At 44.3% G+C, this 21,768-nt stretch overlaps 1 long non-coding RNA gene across 1 annotated transcript; it reads left to right on the top strand.

Annotated features, from left to right (window-relative positions):
* The first annotated feature begins 13,239 nt into the window (after positions 1-13,239).
* Positions 13,240-21,543, top strand: LOC128339501 (uncharacterized). Its single transcript, XR_008313057.1, has 2 exons — positions 13,240-13,596; positions 21,114-21,543. It is a non-coding gene; the product is annotated as an uncharacterized LOC128339501 (long non-coding RNA).
* The last annotated feature ends 225 nt before the right edge of the window (positions 21,544-21,768 follow it).

The following is a 21,768-nucleotide window of genomic DNA, read 5'->3' as shown; positions in this document are numbered from 1 at the left end:
TGAACCAAAGCAGAAGAGAAAGGAACTTTGAAACATCATATATGTGGCTGCCTGCCGCCACATTTTGGAATTCAAGTGAAAAGTATTTGTCAAAGCAAATCAAGGAGAAAGAAGGATGGTCTAAAACAATCCATTACTGCTGAAGGGACATTAAATGTCTTTTGCACCATCATAACTATAGTATGGCCCAGGGCTTGGCAGGTAGGGCAGACTCATTTTGTCTTACTGTTATGCAAAACGGGTATAGGATACTAGCATATGAGAGCCAGTAGCTGGCAGTGGCATGCTGAACTAGGACCTGGGTGACCCAGATTCAAATGCTCATTAGTTCCTGCACTCCCTCTGAGCCAGAAGATAAGAGCATTAGCTTTAGCAAAAGAGCTGAGCCCTCCTTACTTTATGGCCCAGAAAAAGAGACCAGTTCTATGAATTGTCTGGCAGGAAAAGCTCCCTGGCCCATACATATAGATCAACATCTGTATGGTTTACTCAGGTGAGGCTACAATGTGATTGTAGCAATGCAAAGTAGCGGGACCAGGTCCAGGTCTCAATTCACATTATGGTAGTGGTACGTGAAGAGGACTGGGAGGGAGAAAGAAGGGGAGCAGGCATTCCCCATGAGTGGGATACCCAGCATTTGCTTCATGCTTGCAAGACTTGGCAGGTGTGCTTCTGGTTTCTTATCACGTCCATGTCCATGAAAGAATAGGACAAGATTTACATTCTCAAACCATATCTAAGCCAGCCAAGTCTCGCCCAGTGGCTGAGGTGTCACCACATTTGCTCTGAACGGTGGTAGTTACCACCCTGCATGACTAGTAGGTTTTGACTAACGTTGGGGAAATTAACTCAAATTGGGACAAATGTGCATATAGTCAGCTTGGCTATATGCATGTTATTTAATAAGATAGCCAGGAAAGCTGGCCATGGTTAGAGACGCTACGATATTAGGGTGCTCAGGGGGTGGGGCATGGATTCAGGACAAGTTCCTTGAAAACAGAGGCTAAGTTTATTGAAGAACAGAAATTTGCAAGGTGAAGTTGTAGTTAGCTTTCTCCTGGGACTTTTACATACAGTAGGCTTGACCGTGAGTTTACTGGGAGGCTTTACTGCGAACTCAAAGTTGTCCCCAAAGCCCGACACAAATATTGGATTTTTTTTACCCCAGATATAAATCAGGCTACACTCTAATGCACTGTGAAAAACCCGAATTGTGTGTGAACTCCTCCCCGATAACTCGCAAGGACTTTGGGGTAAATCTGGCCAATATGTGAACGAACCCCCTCCATTCTGGACGATATGCCAAGAATCATGTTATAGAGATACAGGGGTGCAGCCAAGCCAGGAGGGTAGGGCAACAGAGGTAGCAAGGTTAGCTGCATGCTTTGTGCCAATTCCCCTGCCCTCATCCCTCCAGCCATGGTGTGTAGAGCTGTCCATGAGCCAAGTCCCTCAATCTCCCCTTACCTGGAGGCAGCAGCCACTGCTGCTGCTCTTCCTCCTTCCTGCTCAACTGCCCCATCCCTTGCCTTTTTGAAAAGGCAGGGGCAGGACACAGAGCATAAGGAAATGGGTGGAGGACCTCATGCTGCGTACTGCTGAATCTCCCACTCCCAAACTATTCAAACAGATTAGCAAGAGGGGCAGGGGCAAGAGGTAGCGTCAGTAGCAGGAATGGCAGCGTCAGTAGCAGGGGCACTACTGCTGGTAGCAGTGGTGGCAAGTAATGAATGCAGTGGCTGGCGAAGCAGGAGGCTGGCAGTGGTGGCTAGCAGAGAGGACTAGTTCATAGCTTCCACCAATCAACTTCCTGAGTGGTTGCCTGTTTTATAGTTGCTTCCCTCACAAACACAAAGTAATCTTATATAGATTTAACTAAAAGTTTATTCAGAAACAACTCCATTTTCTCCTCCCCCTTCCCCTCCTTTCCCCTTTCTGATGTACCCCATGCATTCTCTACAGGATCCCCACTGCGACAAACTTATAAACAACAAAACATAAAAGATAATGGATAGAATACAACATTGCCTCACTGCATCTCATTAGGGGGCCAGCCACTATGAAAGGTCAGGTCATGCCAGCCCCTCAACTATGTGCTGTATTGTGACCTTCCAAATACTTGATAAACTAGCTATTTCCATCCTGGACAGGCAACGAAAGGAGGAAATTTATCAAGCCTTTGGTAACTTGTTGTATAAAGCTCATGGGCTATGTTCAGCTTGGTGCAAGCTCATAGGTTGTGCAGCCTCTGTTCACACAAAGAGTAACTTAATTACATTCTACTATTTTATCTCTGCTCTATTTTTACTGAGTTGAAGAGAGAGAGAGCAGGAATTTAGTCCAATCTTGTAAGAGAAACATGTACTTGTATCCCTGAATTATTTGTTGATGTGAGTGTCAGCATATTAGGACTCAAGCCATACTTTTATCATGTTCTCTCTGTTGACCATAAAGAAAATAAGTGTTTCCAGTCTATAAAACAGAAAAATACAGAATTCTGAGATATTTACAGGACTTGTGTAGAAAATGAATGTACTCAGAAAGGCACACATTTCTCAATAATTCCAACAAGAGTATCCAATACTTTTTGCTTGTTGTATAAAACCTAAAAATTTCACTGTGTGGACAAAAAAAGTAGAGAAAGCATGTAAGGTTCTTAGATGATTTTGAAGTCAGCAGAATAAAGCTAGAACAAGAAATTCTGGTAAGAATTAATGTCTAGGAAGCTACTTTATCCAGAGATGGACCTTTATCCTGAGATGGACCTTTATCCTAGATGGACCCCATCTTTATCCTCGATGGACCGGTCCATCTAGCTCACTATTGTCTATACACTGGCAACAGCTCCTCCAAGTTTGCAGGCAGGAGTCTCTCCCAGCCCTATCTGGAAATGCCAGGGAGGTAACTTGGAACTTTCTACATGCAAGCATGCAGATGCTCTTCCCAGAGCCGCCCCGTCCCCTAAGTGGAATATCTCACAGTGCTCACATGTAGTATCCCATTCAAATGCAAATCAGGATGGACCCTGCTTAGCAAAGGAGACAGCTCATGATTGCTACCACAAGGCCAGCTCTCCTCTCTCCTTTAGCTATAATCTTAATTGACTATTTCCATCTTCACAAGTTAGCCCACTTCTGCCTCCTTAAATTGGGGTGGATGAATAATCACAAACTAAGCAGTTGAGGTGTTCCTATGTGCCACTACAAGAGTATTAAATTTGGTCAAAATTGGTTAGGCAGTTCACAAGTTAGCTGGCTCAAATGGTCATTTGTCTGCCATTTTGAATTGGAGTAGATGGCATCATCACAAACTGAGCCGTTGAGATGTCTCTATGTGGCACTACAATTGTACTAAATTTGGTCCAAGCTGGTTCCCACTTTCACCTCAAATGTTCATGCACCCACCATCTTGAACTGGGTGGATGACATCATCACAAACTACACAGCTGAGAAGTCTCTATGTGTCACTACAACTGTACCAAATGTGGTCCAAAGTGGTCTAGGCATTGCGACGGTTATAAGAACATGAACACACACTGACGGACAGACAGATACAGAAAACTGCCACTGGGTGATCTCATAAGCTTACTTTCCTTAAGGAAAGTAAGGCTAGAGGAACACATATCCAGTAAAAAGCAAACACCAGCATTGGCCAGGATTTTGAATGGATGTAGATTGGTGTCATTCTGACCCTTGTTATTCCCATGGTGAAGATTCTGTATACTTTGCAATACCAATCAGCCCAGTTTTAAAGTGGAAGCACCACTGAGGAGAACAATGAGATGGTATTTACTAGTTAACAGGGGTGCTTTTAATCTCTGTGGGAATGTAGGAATAAGATCAGGAATGGTTGCACCACTGAAAATTGGTCCATAAAAGTTACTAGGCCACAAAATGTTTAGCTGGCTCACTTGTTCTTACATATTTATCAACAGCCAGGGGAAACATTCCAGCCACTTGCCGCATGCATATGCGGCATGCCCTGTTTGCTCCAGCCCCTTCTGAAGGAGCATGAGGCACTGGTCAAGGTGATTGGCTGTTGGGGCTGAGGGGGTGGAGCCAAAGCGGCTGCTTGTTGCTTGGCATCCACCCTCCTTATCCTGTCCTTTGCAAGTGTGGAGGATAGATGGGCAATTCGCTAATGGCTGAGTCCTTGGATGGTGGCAGCAGCTTTGGCCTTAGGAAGAGTGGTGGCAGTGGTGGATGCCTGTGGAGGAGGCTGGGGGGCACAGAGGCATCAGTGCTGACAAGGGTTTGTAAGTGGAAGGGGTGGCTGACGGGGTGTGAAGATGCGTCCCTGGAAGAGCCTTGCAGGGACAGCGGGTATCGAGGTGGACAGACATAGCACCAGGGGCGCCAAGCAGGATGCTCTCCCCCACATCTCTCTTCCCCACCTCTATTAGTGGGGAAGTGCCACTGTGGCTGGGGGTGCTAGGCTGGGACTTGGGGCACTCAAGGGGCCTTTACTGTCCCCCCCCCCATTTTCATTGCAGCTGACCCCAGGGCTAACCAGTAAGAGGTGGCTGTGGCCACAGGGGGACGTAGCCAGGCAATTGCATGCCAGCTGGTATGGATATAGTGGAAAGGGAGCCTTGGGTGGCAAATGGCAGTTGGGCTGGGCAATAAGCAGCAGCAGAACATAGCAATTGCCTCAGTAGTCAGTATGGCTCATAAAAAGGCAAAAGCAAAGAAAGATGGGAGACCTAGACAGCAGCCCAAGAGGCCAAGCCAGAGCTTCTGAGGAGGAGGACTTGGGCCCTGTAAAAGCACTCAAAGTGAGACTAGAGAAGGTGAAACAGGCCAAGCCAGATGGCTGGGAGAAGTGTGGGCCTCTGGAGTTCTGCCTGCACTTCAAAAATCCATCGGGGGGCTAAAAGGACACAGCTCATACAACCTCTGTGTGATAGATTGGCCATCTTGGAAGCTGACAAGAGTGGAACTGAGCCTATACCCACAGACTTCACACACAAAAATGATGGGGTGGGGCCCGTCAGTGGGGCACTCACTGAGGGAGATGGAGAGCCGGCTGATGCCAGTACTGGTGAGTCAACCCATGGGTTTTGGCCATGGGGCATGGGGCCCTATGGGTTTGCATTGGCTGGTGCAGGGTAAGCAGGGAATCCCTCAGGGCACTTCGGGTGGTATCTTGGCGCCTTCAGACAACCATCCCTTTACAGGGCTTGTAACCAAGTGTGGAAGGGACCAACCCCTACAGGTGTGGCCATATGGCCTAAACCTCTTGCTGCGGTGCTGGCAGTGCCAGTCCCTTCACGGGAAAACTACCCATATGTTGGGACTTCTCTTCTCCTGGGCAATCACCTGATGCCAGCCGTAAAGGAGCGCATATGGCAAGGGGAGCTCGTGCATGTTTTCCAGCTATTTTTTCAAAGGACCAGGCCTCACGAAATAGTGACGGGGGCTCCCACCCTGGGAGGTGCTGGGAAACGGCCCCAGAACAATTGACTTGAGGGTCTTAGCTTGCTTGTTGTGGGGCTGCCCATGTCCAGCTCAGGCCGAGTATCTGTTCTCAGGTTTTAATTTTGGTTTTCACATTGCTTGCAAACTCCTGAGAGTGTTCAGGGAAGCCCCAAACTTGAAGTCAATCCAGGGAATGGAGGCGGTGGTGGTGTGTAAGACAGAAGGAGGTTGTCCTGGGCCAGATGCTTGGCCCATTCCCTTCACACCCTCTGTCCACTGTGAGTGATGCCCAAGGAGGCACCTGGGGAATTTTGCTTGATACGTCATTTGTCTTTTCCTTGGGGCATTCCAGCCAAACTGTGTTTGGTCTGTTTCAAGACATTTGATGAATCAGTGCACATGTTGTGCTCTTGGAGACAAGGGGCCTTCCTGGCTAAATGCGACATTGAATCAGCATTTCACAAGCTGCCCATACACCCCAGGGATTTTGACCTGCTTGGTCAAAATCCAAAGTCACCCAGTGTTATGGGTTTGGTCCAGGCTTTTGTTGTAATTTTCCTGTGGCACAACATCTTCTTTGTGGCCAAGCACATCCCTGGATTGGAGAATGGCCTGGCGGATGCCCTGTCTCATTTACAGGTGGAGCGTTTCAGCCAGCTTGCTCCAGGAGTGGTGCAGGAGCCTGTCCCAATGCCCCAGTGGCTCTGAAAGCTTGGTGCCTAGAAGCACACAGAAACATCCATGCCTGCTTGGCTCTGTCCACGAGGGTGGCCTACGAGAGGAAGTACAGGGTTTTTCAGGAATTTCGGCAGCAGGTGATGGCCAGCACCTCCTGAGCATCTGTTGCAATATTTAGTACATCTCCGGTCCTGGGGGCTATCCTCTAGGACTTTGGCCGGCCACCTGGCAGCTTTTGGTTTTTATTCCAAATTGTGTGACTGGCACGATCACACAGGTGATTTCAGGGTCAGGTGCATGCTTGAAGGTTGGGCCCAGGAGCAGCTGGTTTGGACTCGTACCTGGAGGCCTTTGACCCTGGGGCAGGAACCACAGTGGCAAAGTTCTCAGCCATTTGCCTCTCCACGTACAAGGTGGCACTTTTTCATGCAGCCACTGTAGTCACATTTGGGGAGGCTTTCAGGGCTGCTGAGCTTTTTCCCAAGGGTAAGGCTGGTCCACCACCTGGGTGGTGCAATGAGGGAACTTGTGCTTGCAGCCTGAGTGTGCCATCATCTATCCATCATGATCATCATCATCATCATCATCATCATCATCATCATCATCATCATCATCATCGCGATTTTCAAAGACTGACCAGCAGGGCAGGGGCCAGTCCTGCCCTCTGTGGGATCTGGAGTGCTATGTGTGCCTGTGTGGGCCTGCCGGGGGTGGGGTGCTTGTTCATGCACATGGGTGGCCACTCTCCCCATTTCAATTCTGTGTGGTGATTCAGAAGGCGCTGAAGGCCTCAAACATGTCCACGGACCGCTTATTCCTACATTTTTCTGTATAGGTGCAACCTCCGCGTTATCCCACCTTGGCCACCCAGCTCCAGCCATTTCAGTGATTGGCCGCTGGCATTCTGGCATTTACCAGCATTCATTCAGTTAGTGGTGGTGTGATTTGTTCTTCATACAGAACCCGGGATGCTGGAGAGGTGGGCTAGATTGCTGATCCTTTGGCATTCCATTGTGTTCTGGTCCCACAAGCGGGCATGAGGGGCCAACTTGAGAACACAGCTGGGCCAGGGGCAATGGGCATCAATCTCATGGATCGGTTGGCATGGTATGTTGTTTGCTCAATTTTTGCCCATCCTGAGGGAATACTTTTAGGCTAATCAGCCTCCTGATATCTTACTTCTACATTTAGTGGAAACAATTTGGTAGCATAATCAGGGCTTTCCCTTATTCACAATTTCTTCAGGGACCTGGAGGTAGTTCAGCAGTGGCTTCCCAGTGTTATTTTGATTTGGTCTGACCTGCTTCAGTGCAGGGTCTGGAGGGGCATCAGTAGGCTGGGTCAGATTGACCGGGCATGGTGGAAGGTCAATATTAATGTGACACATTTAACAGTGGAGGGGGGAGATTTGTCCACCCCAATACCATTGTTTTCTGTGCCTGAATGCTATAGGTAGGGGGGGTTCATCTTTCACCTCAGGGCACTGAGGTCTTGGAAGACCTGTGGATTGGATTGGCTGCAGTCTTGCATGGTTGGTGGGCTGTGTGCGGGGTCAAGCTAGGCTAACCCCTCACTGTGGCAAGTACAGTGTGGTGGGAATTAAGACACTAGGAATGGTGAGCACCTTCAGGTATGCATTTGGTGATAGAGGGGCCTGGTCAATCCCTAGAGGCTTGGCAGCTCAGGGAACTCTGACCTGGCCTGCTCTACTCTGTCAAGTGTCACCTCCTTGGCTTGGTGGCTTCTGTCAAGTGTCACCTCCAAGGCTTGGTGGCTTTGGGGGCGAGTGACTCTGTGGACAGACCTGACCTTAGGTCAGTGGAGATGAGCAGCTTTCACCTTAGGGCAAATAGGCTGCCTGGAGTCAAGGTGCGTTTACCATGAGACATTTAGGTGAGGCTTGCACTGGTGGTGGCATGCCTATAGTTACTGCACTGTAGGGTTGGCGAGCCAATCTCTATTACATGAACATTGTTTGATAAAAATTGTGGCCCTTTGCAACATATCATGTGTCTTATGTCCTCTTTGGTGTGGGTGCAATAACATGTTTCAAATTTATAAAAGCTTCCATCTCTGGCTGTATGGATGCGATTTTTGTTCAAGTGACAGGTGACTGACTATTTGCAAATCTTTTCTATCATATTTAAAAGTGCACTCTTTCCATACTGATATGTGTGTGTGTGTGTGGTGGGGGGGTGGGGGCGGGGAGCCATGGGCAACAGGCAGTGTTGGTAATATTTTAACAGCACAAAGCTGTAACTCAGATAGAGGGAACTGCCGGCTGTAAAGGTTTACAGCTGATTTGCTGTGACCTAGTCACTGAACAGAAAAAGAAAATCTTTATTTCCTCAGTTGATTTGCAGCACATGTTGTTTCAATACAAATAAAATATAGTGAGCTGAACTGCTATGAATCACTACCAAAAATAGCAGCTTCTTTTCCATGGGAAACGATGAAGCGTTAAAAAAACCACAGTGCTTATTCTAAAAGAAGTAGTAATGGTGTTCTTTGCCTACATCCCAGTTATGTTTATCCCTCTGCCCCCTCCCCCCCCCCCGCTTAGGTTCCCTCTCTTGTTATTCAAAGCATGCTTCCAGAAAGCTGGAAATGTAAATCTTAGGTCTATTTTGCTATACATAAAGTTTAAAAGCAAAACTTGCAAGAAAAGAACTATTTGTAAGAAAGTAGTCAAAAATAGGATTGTCTTCTACTTTAACGATAAGGAATTGATCCCAAAGGAGACTTGTCCTGACCACATGCGAAAGAGGGCAGGACTTCTGAGCCTTGAATAAATTTGTAGAAGGGAGAATTTTGGCAGGTACAACTCGTCAAACTTGCGTGAGGAAAGCAACATCCCTTCTGGATCCTGGCACTTCAGGATATCTTCTTTTGGCCCTCAACAGGAGCACTGACTATAGGAATTTAGCAGTAACGTTATCATCTCATTCTGCATCCATCACCACAAGACCATCTTGCATGTTCAGTATGGCCCAATTTAGGCTAAGCAATCATGATTCCAGGCTGAGAGGCTGCCCTACCGTGAACCTAGGTGAAGTTAGCGTCTTCATTGACAGAATGGGGTGTCTTTTCAGGAGTGGCAGGTTTTGTGCAAATTGAAAATTCTTCATTTAAAATAAATAAATGTAAAAGTCATCTATATGACCTCACACTCAGCAGTATGGCTAAAGGAGGCCAAGAGGTGGAATGTCTGCTTGAAAATTATGCCTACATGTAGACCTACATCTGCACATTATTTATGTCCTGCTTTTTTTCCATCATGGAAATGGATGTATTTGGGATTCCAAGTCAAGCAGTGTGCGTGGGATTCCAAGTCAAATGCCTATTTAAGCACTAGACTTTCTATTCCTCAGCTAAGGTACCCTCAGAGCATGCCATGGGGCCCCTCTGGGACCCATAGCCTGGGCAGATTCAAATGAAAAAGGCTGTCGGACCCTTTTCTAGTGCGGTGCTGAAACTTTGAACTGAGAGTCACACTGAAGAACTGAGCTTAGTGCATCACTATTAATTCAGGAATGGATTTTGGGACTCTGGCCACCCAGAGCACTAAGCTTCATTTAAGTACTTCAACCGGCTTTTCAGTAAGTGTTTCTCAAGCTCAGCGACACTGCAGTGGCAGAGATTTTTGAAAGGATTCATGCCCCGGGGTCTTGGATTATTAGCACGCTGCCATTTCTTGAAGTGCCTCTATTATGCTTCCAGCTCCCCCCACCATCCCCCAAACCCCTCTGAAATTTAACAGCAGCAGTACTACCGTATATCACATTGAGATAAAACCTCAAAGCAACAGTGCATAATATATTTATTAGGAGCAAGTAAAAAATATCACAAAGACGCTTGCTCATTTCTTTGTAACTTTTTTGTTGACAAAAAGCGGTAAGAAGAGGATAGAGGCCTGGTGAGGAAAAGGTGGAGAACTTCTCCAATTGGCTAGGCAAGTTACCTGAATTTTTCTGATATGTGGGGAGATACTCAGCATTTCAGTTACTCCAAGGCAAGATAGCACCAGTTCACCCATCTTAAGCATATAATAAGGCAGTTCACACAGCTTTTGATTGGGTAGATCAAGTATCCTACCTGGTTTTGGGAACAGTGCATGCTCCCGATTTTTGATCGTGTGTGAACAAAAACCTAGGTAGGAGGAGGAGTGTGTGGCCATCTTTGAGACAGGAGCTGGGTAGGACAGCTTTTTTTCCTACCTTGTTAAAATGCTGGGTACAAGTGCTAGACAGGACCCTGCCATCCTACCCAGCTCCTGTCTCACAGATGATCACTCCCTCCTCCTCCTTCCTAGGTTTTTGCTAGCACACAGTTGAAAACTGGGAGTGTACGCAGCTCCTAAAGCTGAGTAGGGTGCTTGCCCTTGCCTGCCTTACTGTCTCTGAATACTCCCATCAGCATCTTACACTAGCCCCAACTTTCTTAGCTGGTAGACCTTGATTCTTTTCACACACATACCCCACCCTCCCATTATACACTGCTCACTGAGTTACACCAACCTGAAACTGAACTCATACTTCTTCTTTGCAGTCCCCCCAGTATTATCATTGCTTATTTATTTATTTATGATTGGGATTTTTCATATGTTTCCTAACCATATGTTTTTATTTTATCTATATATTTAAGGTCATCCCCTTAAAAAATAAATTTAAATAAAAGTAGTGTGTGTCTGTGTGTATGAGAAAGAGAGTGAGTGAGTTAGTTATCAGCCGTAAATTTTAAGTAATCAAGTGATCAGAAACAGGGAGATGGACCTTCATTGAGGATCAGTCTTTAGGTGCCAACTACCAGTTTGGCCTAATGAATGGAATGTATTGATCTTCCTGACTCTTACGACTCCTGGGTCAAATGCCAGCTTGAATGAGATAAGGTTTAAATCATCAGTGTAAATGGTTCAGTTCTTCACTCAGAGTCACGCTGTTCCAGCTTTTGCACTAGGCAGGCCCACGCAGGGTTGTAGAAACACAAGAATCATTAAACTCTGAGTCGAAAATAGGTTTCTCTATTAGAATATTCCGAGAGAGGCATTATGTTAACAGAATGTAATATAAAAAGGGGAAATGTGAAGCTGCATCTGCATTAGAACTGATTCCATCAACCATGACTGTTTTGTTATGTGAAAAAAATTGGTTTGCATTTTTATCAGCTCATTTTTATGCTATATTACCCCAAATAGTATCTTTTATCACAAACATGCCTTGTGGGGGGAAATGCTCATTTGTAAACAAATTGGTAATCCTGTAATTGCTGCAACAACTGGAAAACCATAGTGAAGCATGTGTTGGTAACAGCCCATTGGGATAATGTTTCATCAACTATTTTCTCCATTATGTCCAAACCATTTAATACAAAAGAAACATACAATGTTTAATCCACAGGAGAGGGTACTGCGGAGACCATGTTGTACACTGAGTGATGGCAATACAGGCCTATTTAATCAACACCGGATCATGTCAGAAATAAGAATTATCTACATTCAACCTCTTCTGACACGTATGCTATTGTTGCTAGGTATCAACCAACTCATCTGTTGGATGAACAAAACCACTAGTAGGGAAATTAAGCCAATCCAATTGTTGCATCCCTGTGCATTGGGACCTTCAATAAATAACAAAGACCAAGGCTTGAAGCTTTCAAAGGGGAATTGTAATGATTCAGGTTCCATACAGGCATATGAGTACTCCTTGGTTCAGTGCTTTCTGTCTTAGGATTGCTATCTCTTAGTCCAGCTGGAGACCTTTAACTCTCTTGATGCGGCGGGAGGCAAGGCAGTCCTGGCCATTCCTGCCTTCTTACTCCCCAGTCCTGTTGCCCACCCACTTCCTCATGTGCTGTAAAGCACAACTGGAGACCTGCTTACTGAGGCAGGCCCAAGACAAGATTAGATAACAAGGCTGGGAAGCCACAGGTAGGAGGAGCTGTGGCTTCATTGTCAGAAGATATACTGGAAGGTTTCCATCCAGTGTCTCTAGGCAAAAGAGCTAGCAATCTTGCTTCTTCCTTTCAAACACAGTAGCCCTGAGATCAAATAGTCAGCAATCAGGATCTTTTGGAATTTTACTAGGATCAAGGAATGGATCGTACACATTATGCTAATAAATAGAATTTACATGCATATGAGGCATATGTCAAGGGACAATTTTTAAAACCCAGTTGATTGAATAGTGGAAGGGCAAGCCTAGATCTTGTTTAGCCAAGGAAGTGTAAAATGTACAGTCATGGGTGGAAACAAAGAGGAGAAAATCAAAGGCATTGGACCTGTGCTAAAGCGCTCCTGAGTGGCAAGCAAAGCACAAGTTCTTACGCTAGGGTCAGGTAACTTGGAGAAATCCTCTAATTGGTTCCCAGGCCCCTCTAACTTCACTTGTTGTCAAACTCTTCTATTTATGCTGCTAACACCTTTTCCAGTCACTGCCCAGAGACTCCTTAATGCTTGCTTCAAGTTACCTGCCTTGCTCAGTCTGTCTTTGGATCTGCTTGCTGCCTGTCTTCTTGCAGTAATAAGTTACTCCCATGGGTTTGCCTACTGCATTTATTAATGGGATGCTAGATAATGAGCACGGATCAGTTGGCTACCAAAAGAACTTGTGCTTTCACATAGGATATTTAAAGGCTAATTTAGCAATTAACAGATAAATCTGAAATCATTCAGATTATAAGGTAAATTCAGTATTGTGGATATGGCCTAGGAACAGCAAGTGTCCCATTAGTTTAGTAGGATGTCCTAGCCTGCATCCAACAGGCTGCTCACCTTACCAATACCTGCTTAGCAGTATTTTACACAACCTTCTTTTTCCAACTTCACAGGCACATACTCATATAGCAAACTATAACATAGGAGATAGCCCATACTGAGGTCGTGCACACAACGAAATATCTCAGGTGGTTAGGGAGGGCTTGGCGGAGGAAGGCAGGAACCTTCCTGCCTCCCTCACATGAGCAGACAATTGCTAGAGTTCTGCTGTGCTGTGCGCCCACACAACCAGCACGGTGGAGCTTACAGTACTGGGGATCTGGAGGAGGAAGTCCTCCAGTATTCCACAATGCATTGTGCAGGAAGCTGAGATGCTGCAGCTCCCAGCTTCCTGGCCACTCTTTAAGCAGCACTCTGTGATCTTCAGGAAACTGGGCTGTCGGGAGCTGCAGCACACAGCCCCCATTGCACACATGATCAGGGCTGCCACGGTAGGATAGGGCTTTGCCCTTTTAACCTGGGTTAGAGGGTGGGTTGATTCCCAGAGTAGCCCTGCTCTGGAGCAGCAGGGCAGGAGTGGAATCCGAGGCTTCATGCGAGCCTCGCAAGCCAGGTTTTCATGCTCCTGCCCTGCTGCAGCGGGTCATGAGAATAGCCTCATGGTTTAAAACTGCCGTGGACTTTTCAGAAGACTGGAGAATATTTGTGAATCATATCAGTGATGATTTTCAGCTTGCTTTTATGGATGGGCCAAAATAGCTACAGAATGCAGGCTTTTCTTCTTCATAAGTAAGTGTAAGTCTCTTGCTGACATCCTCTCCTGTGATGGAAAGCAATGTTAGTTTTAATCGTCTGAATGCGGCTTTGTGGGAGACGTTTCTTTGAAACAATGAGGCATCAGCTGGAAGTTAATTTTAGAGATGAGCGATAGTTCTGGAGGTAAAGGGTTGGGAGCACTGTGCTTCCATATATCTCAGAATCAGATTATATCATGGATGACTCAGTGTTAATACAGAGCTGCAGTTGTGTTCTGATGACTCAGATGATGGGTTGTTTGGAGCCCAAGCTGTGTATGCCATTCCTGACCTCCGAACTCTAACTCATATTTTAGTTATGAAATTTAGTTCATATTGCGGGGCACCAACTTATCTGAAACTAAAATTAATTGGAAAAAAATCCTCCCTTATTAAACTTGATAAATGATGCATGAAATATAAAGTTCTCTCTTTTAATAAGATATCACAGAAGGTCAGCAGAAGCAAGCCAAAGTGATTCAATCAGAACTGCACAAATAATAAGAAAGAGTTCTTATCTAAATTCACTGTGGCATATTTTATCATCTGCTGATATTATGAAGTACAGGCATGATCCAAACAAAGTTAAGGGTATTGCATTCACATTTATTTGATTTCAAAGTTGAGTGATTGAATAGTTGAATCCAAAATTATCAATCAATAATCAGTCAATCAATGGGAAACCAATGGGTTTTTAAAGTCCGTAGCTTTGGCTGGATTGGGCCCCATTGTGTACACTGCCTAGAGATGCACATATCAGGTGGGGTGTGTGTATATATATATAAAATTGTTGATTTAATTGTTAAATTTATATACTGCCTTTCATTAAAACAACCCCAAGGTGGTTTATACAAAAATTAAAAACAAGACTATAAACATGACACAATTAAAATATTAAGCTAAAATATAAAACAAATCTGACTAAAAAAGATTTAAAATACAAGCATAAAAACTGTACAAAATACACCTGGAGCAAGGTGGGGTAGAGGCAAACACCAGAGTCAGTGCCGCGCCCAAGCTGTTCTCTCTTCGTTCCCCAAGCCCTTGGCCCAGCCTCCTCCTATATTCCTATGGGGAGTGTGTGTGTGTGTGTGTGTGTGTGTGTGTGTGTGTGTATACACACACACACTCCATGCTAACTCATGGAAAAACAGATTTTTAAAAATCCAGCTAAATGATCTTCTGAAACACTCATTCCTTGCTTCTCAAAGCAGCAAGAAAACAGAACCAGCTGACAATGGCTTTGCATGTGCATAATATTTCAAAGAGCATTGTTTTTAAAATAGAGATATAGTAGATGTGATTTTGTCATACATAAAAGTACATATGTGAGAGACTTGTTTCTGGTAACATGCCACTAGCATTGCCAATAAAAGCTGAAACATTCTTCAGTGTTATATTACATTATGAACATCACCAGAAGTAATAACAAATCACCAACTCAGAAGTATATATGGAATGAGTGATTGGCATTGGTTTGCTTTCATCCTGACACCTTGCTCCAAAATATACTTAGAAGTTACTTCCAATTGAACAAACAGAATTTCTAATTCAAATGTTTGTTAGATCGAGGTATAAGGGATTGCTTGATTCCCACACTAGGGGTTACAAAAGAATGCCTCCCTTCTATCCCTAGTCTGTCAGCACCTCTGATATAATGTACTTCAACTCTTTCAATTCTGTACTTGTAACATACCCTAATTAACCTGGATGAAAAATAAATTAGTCTGTTAATATTGCTGGGGATGAAGGGTCATATTTCAGCACCCTGAATAGCTCTAAAGAGCATATCCAGCCCTATGATAACAGAGAAATGTTATTTTGCTGCTGAGAAGAAGGAAGCACCTATATACTCTCTCTCTCTCTCTCTCTCTCTCTCTCTCTCTATATATATATATATAAAACCAGTCAACATATTTTCAGCAAGCTAATCTTGTGCAACATGGTTCAGCACATGATAACATAATTACCCTCTGGAATGTATGACTTAATGCAACCTCTTTCCTATGATTGTCTAAGAAAATGTTCTCATTCAATTCCCCATTGAATTCCATCCCCCTTTTCCAAGACATGCTGCTTAGCTAAACCTGCTGAACGTAGCTACATTCTTAAAAAGATTATTTCAACACTCAAACAGTATTGAGCAAAGACATCTCTCATGTAAAAACAATAGGGTTTTATTCACTGTTTACACAGAACAGGACCTACTATGAGACACAACACATGTTAGGATCTGGTATCAAATTGTTACTTACTCACAGTTATTTTTATCTTATTAAAAGAGAAGCTTTGCGTAAGCAGCTGGCAAAGGCCCAGCTACCAGGGCTTCCTGCCTCGGAGAGGGAGGGCCCTCAAGGAAATAACCCCAACAACACTGACATGCAGGGTACTACCCTATTGCTCCTTCTCTCATCAGAGGACTGTGTCACAGCTAACCCACAACATCACATTTACCATTGTCTTGTCCCGAAAAGTCCCAAACTTGCTCTCTCATTCTGAAGTAATGTCATGGGGTCAACTGTACTGGCATGATTCCAGGTGGAATAGGGCCATGCCTGCAGCCTAAGAAAAGCCTGTGTGTTTTCATTGGCTTATCTGTCGCTGTTGTCATTACTTTCTTTTAACTCAAGAGTAGTTTAGGCTCTATGAAACAGGCAGAGAAAATGAATTTTATTCTGTTTACTTATTTGAAAGATTTATACCCTTTCAAGTTAAAAATTTCACAAGGAACAATAACAATACTTACAACTAGGCCTAGGGTGAAATATTTGACCCCTCAGAATTAAAAAAAAGGATAAATAGGTGCCAAGTGCCAATGCTTGTGGAGGCACATCTCCAAAATAATTGCCCCCCCCCCTTTTCTTTAACAACAATGTGGGCAGCAGCAGTATTAAGTGGCAGCTTGGCTGTTTTTCTTCCTGGAATGCACCAGGGAATTTCCTGGGAATTTCCTGGTAACTTCAGAAGGAAAATGGTCCCAAACAAATGACAAAGCCGGGATTTAATACTGTTGCTGCTGCCAGCAGTGTTGTTAAAGCAACACCACCAACAACAAGACCAACACCAACAAAAGGTTTTAATCAAGAGAAAACGCCACCACTGTTGCTCCGCTTTAGGTAAGCTCCCCCATAATGGGGCCCCATTCTATAGGTGAATTTCAAAGAAACTGTTGGGTTCCCCACAACATTGCTGAAATATTCCTCCTTTTCACACACACACTCCCATGAAAGTGAAGGTGAACATTCAGCCCTATTAAAAATTCACCCCTATTAAAAATGCCATTAAAACATCAGACTCAACATTTTAACATGAACTACAATAATGTTTTGACTGCATGGTAAGACCCCCTCCAAACCTCCAGTGTGTGTGTGTGTGTGTGTGTGTGTGTAGAAGTGGCTATGGTACATAATCTGGATGTAGAAAGGTTCAGGGCATATGGGTGAGATTGATCATGGTGAGGAGAAATGCATTTTTTAAAAATTTCAAGCATCTAATTTACAAAGCACAAAGGAAAACAAAGAAAAGTGTGGAGAGAGGAGAAAGGATGAAAAAGGAAATAAAAATGATGATCCAGATTGCAATAGTGGCCTAGACAGTCGTCAGCAACCTAAACAAACGCTTGCCGTAAGGCAACTCAAAAGCTGCCAACACAAATGCTCAGAGAGTCAAAAAGAGGACAGATGCTGCCATTTTATTAATATTTTCACTAAACAATTCTTTTTCTTCAAATGCAGGAAGGAAAACAAGGATTAGTATACTGTGAGAAATGGCATGGCTTTGAAACAACAAGAAGGGTCATCATATAAATTTGAAAAAGAACTTATTAGCTTGACCTTGTGTGCATGTGTGTGTGTAGCAGATCCATCTTTGTTTTTAAAAGAGATACCTCTTGCCAAATAGACAGCAATTAAAAATCCAGCCCCTAGGCCCACATGCAGAGAAGAAGGTGTAGAGACTCCTTTTATAGCAGAGGAGCCCGTTGGCATGCAGATCAACTCACTAGGGGGCAATACATCCATTAATTCTACCACCACAGCAGCACCATTGCCAAAACATCACCCAGCTCTAGAACTGCCACTGCATATTTGCTGAAGCAAACACCCTCACAGGAAGGTCTGATCCATACATCCTGAAGTTGTTACATTAACGCTAAAATGTCAACATGGATTCATAGGTACCTGCTTGAGATGGGGAATAAGTAGTTTAAACAGATACTAGCTTGGGTGAAAGCTGTACAGAAAGAAAAACAAGACAAACCCTTGCTAAATGAGCAAAGAGATACCTTTTGATGTGGGGACTCTCTTATATTTAGCAGGGAAAGAGCAATTGTCCCTGCCCATCTCCAGCATAGCATCCCTCCAGTGGTGTGTCTACTTCAGTTCCAGACTATGAACCCTTTTGGGACAGGGGACCATTGACATTTTTTCCTTTGTAAAGCACTTTGAGAGCAATGACACCACCACCAGTGCTGTGTATATGGAAACAGTGGCTTCCATGTGATACTATCCCGACTAGCAGTTGCGCAAACTGTGTTGCCTTTATTTATTTATTTATTTATTTATTTATTTATTTATTCGATTTATATACCGCCCTTCCAAAAATGGCTCACACAGAGAAATAACAAATAAATAAGATAAACAAAATGGATCCCTGTCCCCAAAGGGCTCACAATCTAAAAAGAAACATAAGACAGACACCAGCAACGGTCACTGGAAGTACTGTGCTGGGGGTGGATAGGGCCAGTTACTCTCCCCCTGCTAAATAAAGAGAATCACTACATTAAAAGATGCCTCTTTGCCAAGTTAGCAGGGTCACTACAATGGGAGAAACCGTGGTGATGCAGCTTGTGCGGCTGCTAATAGGGACAATGGAACCAATCCTTCCGCATGCACAGTGTCAGTGGCGCCAGTGTCTTCCCCCCATTTCATCTGTGCATCATGTCAGCCAATAAGAAAGAGAAGGAGGGGGAAGAGGCAGTGTAGGGGCAAAATTTCCCAGGGAGGGAGGAAGGGATTTCTGTGCATCCTCTATACCCAGCTACACTTGCAATCATCGCCTGAGAAAAACTCTCCAACATGCACCACAGAAACCATCAAAATTTGTGCAACCGGAGGAAACAAAAGCAAACAAGTAGATAGCTCTTTTTGACAGAAGTCTTATACCATCAAAACTGGCAATTTTGTTCAGTTATTTTTTTAAAAAAAATCAAAGTGGGGCATGGGGGCTGAAGATGCTTTATCTCCTTTGTGGCTCCATCCCTCCATTCCCCACAACCAGGCTTTGATAACAGAAGTGAACCTGGCAAGGAGAAAACACCTGGGCCAATGAACTGTGAGGAGGAGGAGTCTTCTGCATGCCTCACATATATGCCCTCTTTGATCTTAAACCATGCCTTCCGCCATTCTCACCATGCTTTCCAAGTGTTTGGGGCAGAATCAGATTTAAGAACATGGCTCCTTGCCCATCAGAAATAGTATGGCTCTGAGTAAAATATACATCTCTGTGATTCAAAAGGGCTTTCTAAGTAATCATTATTGGATCACATTGATGAGGAAAGTATAAATATATGTATGCATATGTATGTAGGATGATGTAGGCTGCATGAAAAGGTTATGAAATTGTTTTGGAACAAATTGTTAAGACTAAAAGAAAATCATATATATATTGGATTGTTCAAGAATAATGTTGATGGAGCTTACGAACAAAATAATGAGGCCATTTGCATAAGTGAAAACTGTGTTCTACCCAGGTTTGGGAGCTGTGTATGCTCCCAATTTCGGTTGTGTGGGTACAAACAGCTAGGCAGGAGGAGGGAGAAGTGATTGTGTGGAAGCAAGATAAGAGGAAAAGCTGGAGAGGTGTGGATACCCCCATGAGACGGGCGCTTGAGTTGCCTGTCTCTGAGTACAATTTAGGTGCCCATCTCTTTAGGTGCCCGTCTCTACAAAAAGCATTACAATTATTTAAAGTGGAAAGGATTTTCTTCTAGTCCTTAAGTCAGACTTTAAATCAGTCTGATTTACATGCAATCAAAAATCAGATCACACACAATCCCGGCAGCCAGGTTAAGGCCACACTTGTGCCCTTCAACTTGGCTAAAGGCTGAAGTTTGGTTTGGCTGGGCAGGAGTGCCAGGATCCATGCAGATCCTGGTGTTCCCCATGAGCAGCCTAGCCTTGCTCATGTGGTAGCAGCGTGCTCATCTGGGCTAGCCACATCATGAGAACAGCTTTAATATATGATAGATTATATGAGGAGGACAGTTCACACACCAGGACCCAGCAACTTGAGATTCCCCTCCCAGTTGCTAACCCAGAGGCAAATGAGGCATGTGAAGGGAGTTGTGGCTATGACCACAGGATTTTCTAGCAAGCTACTTTGGGTGATGAATTTTTGGCCTGTCACTCCCACCCATGACCTTCTTAAATCAGCCCTCTGGCAAAACTAGTTGTTCACCAGCAAGGCCTGTGCATGACCCAAAATGTCAGAGTTCCAATCCGACCTCACACACGTGACAGTGTTACCGGCTCTTTAGATGGAAAGCTGTCCTTCTAGGTGCCAGAGCAGTCCGACTGCTTCTGGGATTGTCATTCCATCCAGCCATGGAAACAGCCTTAGATAACCTACAGCCCTCAGAAGCCCTTGTGACTCCCAGGGACCTGGAGGGGGGGATTGCAGGAACCTTTTTAAAACTGAAGCCTCAAGACTTTTACTCCTTCCAGACCACAGCAGATGTGATGCAGTCTGGCTCCTGCCCCCACCCAGTCCAGGGTAAAAGAGGGGGAGGAGAGGGCAGCAAGTGGGGAGCAGGAACGGACAGACATGTTGATGTTCCAACCATGTTCCAGAACAACAGCAGGAATCTCATTTGGAGTCCCAATTGTTGAAGACCTCTGCTGCCATTGTGAAGATCTGTCTAATAGCACACGACACATGTTGGGTTTGACACAACACAGGGCATGTTGGGTTTGACACAACTCCACAGCCCTATCATGAGCATCATAGAGCATATACACTGGCATTAATGTTAGTTGAGCTATGGAACTTGGTATGTGAATCAAATTCTTAGCTGCATTACAACCTTATCTATGCATATCCTGAAATCTTGGTTACAGACAAAGGTATATAACAAGATTTATACTTTTTATTAAAACACAGTTTTAGATATACTTCTTTTAATTTGCATGTGGAATTCCTTCTCTCTAACTTCACAGTCATGATCCCTTCCCAAATAACCCATGGCTTTTCCCTGAAAGAGTAAAGAGTCTTTTGATCTGCTGTGATAATCAAGTTAATGTTCACTTTTCTACATTACTATAAATCTATTTTCCCTGAAGACTCAAACGTAATTACCTCATGCTATAAACTCGAGACATTTCAACAACAAAATCATTAAATCAGACAATTGTCTGGGGAAGACTTTCTCTATCTACTTCAAAAACTTTTATATCTTAGCAAATATCTGTTCTAGTTAGACCATAAACATTACGGCATTTCTTTTCTACATTTTAGATTCTCGATATGCTACTTTTCCTAAAAAACAATGCTGTGTTCCAAAAAAAGGTGCACATTTAGACCCAGATCCAGATCTGGCTGCATTCAACAATGCTTGCCCTGCCCGAGGCAGTAGCTGCGGATGTGTATTCTCACAGACATTACAAGGCAGATGGAAATGGGTGCCACACTTCCCATCACAATGCAAGTGCACACCATTGATATCTAGACTCTCCTCATGGTTCCTAGTCCAGCATGAGAATCTGAGCAGGAAAGCTGCTTCTATCTGTGCATGTATTACATTGTTTTAAATGACTGTTTTTAACAGTTTGTTTTATTTTGTTGTTCTAGTGCTTATTTTTGTGAACTGCCTAGAGCCTTTGGAGTCAGGCAGTTAAATTAAATATTAAATTAACAACAAATATTAAATTAACAACAACAACAACAAGCTGATCTTTCACAGAGCATCTGTGTGCTAGTTCATTCAGTCCCCACTTGCCTGTTCCTCCCCCTGCTTGCCCGTTCTTCCACCTACATGCCACACACCCGTTCCTCCCTCCCACCCACTTGCCCTTTCCTCCCCCACCCACTCACCACTTGGCCGTTCCTCCCCCCACACACTCGGCCATTCCTCCCCTCCACCCGCTCAATGCCCGGCCATTCTCTCCCACCC

Source organism: Hemicordylus capensis, chromosome 1, assembly GCF_027244095.1.
Source record: "Hemicordylus capensis ecotype Gifberg chromosome 1, rHemCap1.1.pri, whole genome shotgun sequence".
Classification (NCBI taxonomy): Eukaryota; Metazoa; Chordata; class Lepidosauria; order Squamata; family Cordylidae; genus Hemicordylus; species Hemicordylus capensis.
Note: the sequence above shows the minus strand (reverse complement) of the source record. Positions and strands in the feature narration are given on the sequence as shown.